Raw genomic sequence first — 5,745 nt, forward strand, 5'->3', positions numbered from 1 at the left:
GAAGCCGTGGGTGCCGTCGCCGTGGTCATGAGGGGCCGATTCCTATACCTGAAAAGAGTACTTAGGGTCAAGTACCCACTCATCCTTAATCCCCTTTTTTCCTAGACACCCCCGCTGACAGTAAAACTAGACAGTCGCATGTCAACCGGCATCATTTTCCGATAGACGGCGCAAAACTGTTTACCTAATCATCTACCGTCCCAAATTCTTGTCACTAGACGGTCAAAACATGATGTTGCCTCGGAAGTGTGTTTGAAAATCCCACCAGACACTACTGGAGTAGACGGAACGCTATCGTACAATACAGTCGCACCCCGTTGTCCCGGATGAAATTCTTTGCTTTCAAAAATTTCTTTGCACCAAAACCCAACCTGTTGCCCCGGATAATCCGCTGTTCCGGACAAATTCTTGGATTTTGGCCGGATTTTGGCCATCCCGGGCAGCGAGGTGCGACTGTACGATACTCGTAGGTAAACACCATCTACGAGTATGATACTTTCCCCTACAGTACTCCAAGTAACTTACCCCTCCAACTGTCTAGCCCTCAACTGTCGGCACCGTCTCAGGCCACTAGACGGCCGTCCATAGGTAAACAGGCCCCTATGCTCACACCCTACTTGTAGTACAAGTATCATACCTCCGCACCCACCACCGCAACCCCACAAACGCCCTCCTCCCAGAACCTAGAATTTCTCAGAGAAAGAAAAGGAGACTATAGTATTTATTACACGACTCGAGCTCAATACGAAAACAGCCATTTCTCCGGGTGGACCTTTTCAATACCATGCTCTTGGCGAAAAAACCTTCTGGATACCATCGACCGAGAAATATGCCATTGAAAAAGTGCACCTTGGCCTGCCCTCGCTTGAGAGGTACATTTTGTTCTGCCAGGGATCCCCAGAAAATTACCAAAGAAATACAAGGAAATTTTTAGAAAAATATTACCAGGCCTCAGGTAATTCTAAGTTTTTTTATGTGATTTTTTACAATATTTTTGCGTTGTTTGAAGAAAAAAAAAGGTACGAGTATCATTTTATGAACTTGGTAGATCTCATTAACTCGTATTCGCAATTTTATTAACCTACTTGTTTGCGCACATCCCCTGCTAGCGCACCAAGCCCCAGAATCCGAGATGGTGGATTTAAATTGATTGTGGCAACACCGAGCTTCTAAAGAGCCTGGATAGACTGTCGATCTCTCAACCCAACCATCCACTCACAACAATCACCCAAAAAGCAGTCGATACAAAAAAACACTATGCTCCGACCCCCACGTCAGTCGGGAATCTTTTCCCCTACCCTTCTCCGTCAACGTATCTGGTTCAGAAAATTACATGATGAATTCATCCACGATGGCACCGGAAACGATGACAAACCCAACGACACAGCCTCCGCAGGTATCGGGCCGAAGGTGGAAGCCGGTGGGGGTGGTAGCCAGTCTGGTTTCTTGGTACAATAAGTCTCTCTACTCCAAACTGATTGTCTAAACTTCAGCTAACAAACCATGGTATAGTGGGACCGGATGAACAGACCGGACGATAAGATCGATGCTACCTTCAAGGTATGGATTGCATTTACAAATACGGTACCTAGTGACAAATAGTGCTCCCAGTCGTCCAGTCCGACTGGACGGGACGACAAGGACAAGGATGAGCGCCGTCCGACGGCCGTCGACGGCAGTTGACTAAGGTTGGTCAATGCACCCAATGCCACCCAGTAAGACACACACTAGTGTTACTCAGGTATGGACGCGGGTGACCGGACAGACAGGGTTAGAAAATCTATGTACTCGTATTTGCATATATCTTCTATTCATAAGCCCTGTCTGTCCGGTCACCCACGTCCATACCCGAGTATAGTGCCGGACGTGTGAAACCTACCTTCCTGTTCACTTTTTGGTAATTTTGAACAGGGATTTTTCTGCAATAAAAAGGATATCTCTTGGCATTCCTTGGCATGATTAATAGTACCTTGAAAACTCAGTTATAATGAATAGCCTGGGCTGATTGTGTAGTAAATTTGGACTCTTTGATTGATGGAGAGCTCACGAACAGGGCCAGATAATATAACTAAGTGTTCCTAGATACCCTCTTAAGCCATTCAAACCACTGGGAACTGCCTGTACAACCAGTCCAGGTGAGTTTATTATAATCAAGTTTTTATGGTAATAAGAAGATTGAATTAAGATAGATTTTATGTCATTGCTAGAATAAAACCCAACTAGATAAGAAAGATGTATATAGGAAGAAAAGAAAAAGAAAAAGAAAGAAAGAAAACTACAAATCCCTGGTCAGAAAGTATACTCAGTGATGTGACTCGTATTCCTTGATGTACTTTTCAGAGTCTGGTGTACCATATTGAACTCCTGTATGATAGGTTGAATGTACTAAAGGCATCGACAATAGAAGCTGTGAATTGTAAAGGGCTTTACTGATACTAATGCATCAGGAATTCAATCTCGAATTCCACTAAGGGTGTAGTCACAGTACTCACGTGCATATATTTTAGATTGAGCTCAAAAGTACTCAATCCAATTGATTTCGCAGTGAAATTTTGGGAAAAACATTACCAAATCCCCCCTAAGCTTAATCACTTCAACTAGTATTGATTTTTGTTGTAGGAAATCTGGTTGTAATGCTATCAATAACTGCGTACAACAATTTATAAAGATGAATAACCAAATATTAGATTAGTATTTATAAATAATATATGAAGTTTAAATTTCCTATAAAGTAGCTAAAAAGAAATTAAAAAATAAAAGTAATACATACTAGTTCCTGGACATTGCAAACCTAGATTGATACAGTCCAAACATTCCTTAGTACTGTAATAGCAGCAGTGAAGATAGTATACCTTTCTTGTACACTGAGTGCAAGTTCTGTATCGTTCGCACTAATCACATGTTCTCTTCTTAGCACAGTAGCTACTGCAAACCTTTTCCTTTCAGCATTCCATACACTCCATGCCAGCTATACACTTTTTATAATTTTTAACTGTAGAACAGCAAATGCAAAGCTTTTTGGAGTGATCCAATAAAAGCTGATCTCCACTCTCCGGCCATAAACCTCTCTCTTCCAGTACTTTTCTAATTCAAGTTTCCTTTCTTTTGTATCCTCTATCTCATTCTCAGTCACATAAAACTCCCACCTACTTTGTCTATGCTGACTGTTCTCTCCAAAATACCCATCTGGTAACCAATTCTGCTTTCCACTGGGCCCCAGACTCATGTTTTGAGCCAGTAATATGTCTGGAGTAAATGATGCATAGTTTGAAGAATTATTAAACAAAAACAGAAATTGGTATCCCAGGTATGGTGTGTGTGCGATTGGGATAGCCAATTCTGTTAATTATTTTAATAAATGCCCTCCTTCCTAGTATCTATTCTCACGTCCATACTCAAACAAGATTGTAGCACATAGCAGTAAGCCTAGTGCCTGTCACTTCTCTAAAGAAGGATTGCTTAAAGGCAATCTATTCTATGATAACAGAAATTCTGATACCATAATTCCTTGCCCTCATCCTTTGGGTTGAATTATTTATTACTCTTGCTTAACCTATACCTGCCGCTATGAAATGTTAGATGAAAATGTTGATTCATTATGGGTGATAATAATAATCAGTTTTTCTCGCCTCCCACCTCACATCCATCCAGATAATCCTTCTCCCTTATCCTTCCATCATTCTCAAACTCTACCACAAATGGCCAAAGCTCCTCCAATACCTTTACAAACTGTTCATAGTAAGTTGCCACATCTTCCCTTTCATGTCCATCAATATATACACTCTTTCTAACAATAGTGTAATTATACCCATTCTGTCTTAACCATTGGCGAATGGTTCATGCTGTAATCCTTTTTCACTTCCTTATCAATCTCTCTTCTTCCTTTCTCCCATTCCTATTCCTTCTAATCCCTTTAAACCATTAGGTAAAGACTCTCTGATACTGACTGCATCTATCAATTGGCTTAGATTGGGAATTCTGCCATTGAGATCTTCCTCCTGGTAAGCTTCCTCTATGTAATTGTTGACAACTTGGGTAATTTTATATGCTGTAATAGCTAAAATTATTACATCCAATTTATTAGCTACCAATAATAATAGATTCAATTGGAATGAAAATAAAAGTTAAGTTACCTTCCCCTGCACATACTAAATGATATACTCTTATTTTCTTTATTACATTAATCTGGTGGTGTTGTTGTTCAGGTCTTGTTCTCCTCTTTTGTTGCTATCTGGAGGGCCGGTTTCACGCGTCCGGCACTGTACTCGTACAATAAGTAAAACAAATAAATAAAAATAAAAATTTTAATGGGGTAATAATATTATGGTATCCATAAAAGGAAACCCAGGACTAGTGCCGTCCGACTGCCGTCGCCCCGTCCAGTCCGTCCAAAGACGAGACATTGTCGCCCTCTGTCGTCCTGACCCCGTCTAGGACCGACTGGATGACTGGAAGCACCGTACACAGGGTGTTTGTCGGTGGAAGGCTAAGAAGTTGCGATGTCTCACATAGGCAATGGTTTTTAAACGTGTCCCGTATCCACAGCCTTGGAGCTTGGGCTGGAAGCTTTTTTTTGGCTCAAACTTTTTTTTTCGACGGAGGTACCGGGTATGGCGGTAACTGATGGTATGTACAAGTACGTACTGTACGGTAAGGTACATGTGCAAACGTTAATCTGCGGCTCGCTGCCAATGGAGAGACCGGATATTGTGATTTTCGAGATGCAATTGAACGGAATGGGATTCTATATCATGTTCCGGAGATGGAGAAAAAGGTTTAAGGGGGGGGGAGGTTTCTCGCTCGATGACCTTTTTCTCCCCTTCTCTTTGATAACGAGTTTGTGTGTAGTGTAGGTAGCTGTGGGTTGTCAAGGGGAAGGGTGCTACTTGTGTTAAAAGGTTGATACTTTGCGCGTCGAGTTGTGATACTTGTGTGTAGCGGGGATTGTTTTGAGTTCCCTGTGATACTCTTTCGAGTTGCCGCGATGTGCAATTATCACGGCTTGCATGCGATACTGAGAGGGTTGATATTGCATTCGAGTGTCAATCTCCGCAGGAAGCAAGGTGGAGAGGCTTGCACCACGGAACGTGGTCCAGAAATTCCTTTTAATAACCTCCCAATATCGCTGTCATATCCTCGCACGCTTTCTGCTTCCATCCCTATCAGCTGTTCAAGTGCGTATTTTTTGCTGTTTCCCAAACAAATCTCCATTTCCCTTCCAGGAGAAGGGGAACACCTGATTCTGAGCCCGGGCACTTGTGCCTTCTTTTTACCTTGTCACCATACATACCATACGGCGCAGCTGTACTTGTAGTATGATACTGTACCGGTACTCGTACTGTGCAGGTAGAGTGAGGGCCCGGGTACAGTACAAGTACTAACTTTATACCGTATCATACCAGCTGGTGCTCGTGTTTTCTGTTTTTTACTTGGCTAGGATGTGATGAAAGGAGGAAATTGTTGTCACTCATTCCCGAGCCCCCCCTCGCCTCATTCCCCACAACTGTGTCTCGGGGAGGCAGAGAACACCTGAATCAAGTGGATCTTACAAACACCGTCCTATTTTTTTTCTTTTTTTTTTTTCTCTCTTCTCATTTTTTGTGGTGAAAAACAGTTGATGAAGGTCTTGGGAACGTTAGGGAAGGGTATGGATGGGGGTTGCCTTGTGGATCCAAATAATTATATCTCGCTAACCATTTTTTTAACCATTTCATCCTGTACGAGTACTAGGGGTATTCAAAGTTA

This window comes from Tuber melanosporum (genome assembly GCF_000151645.1).
Source record: "Tuber melanosporum whole genome shotgun sequence assembly, scaffold_234, strain Mel28".
Classification (NCBI taxonomy): Eukaryota; Fungi; Ascomycota; class Pezizomycetes; order Pezizales; family Tuberaceae; genus Tuber; species Tuber melanosporum.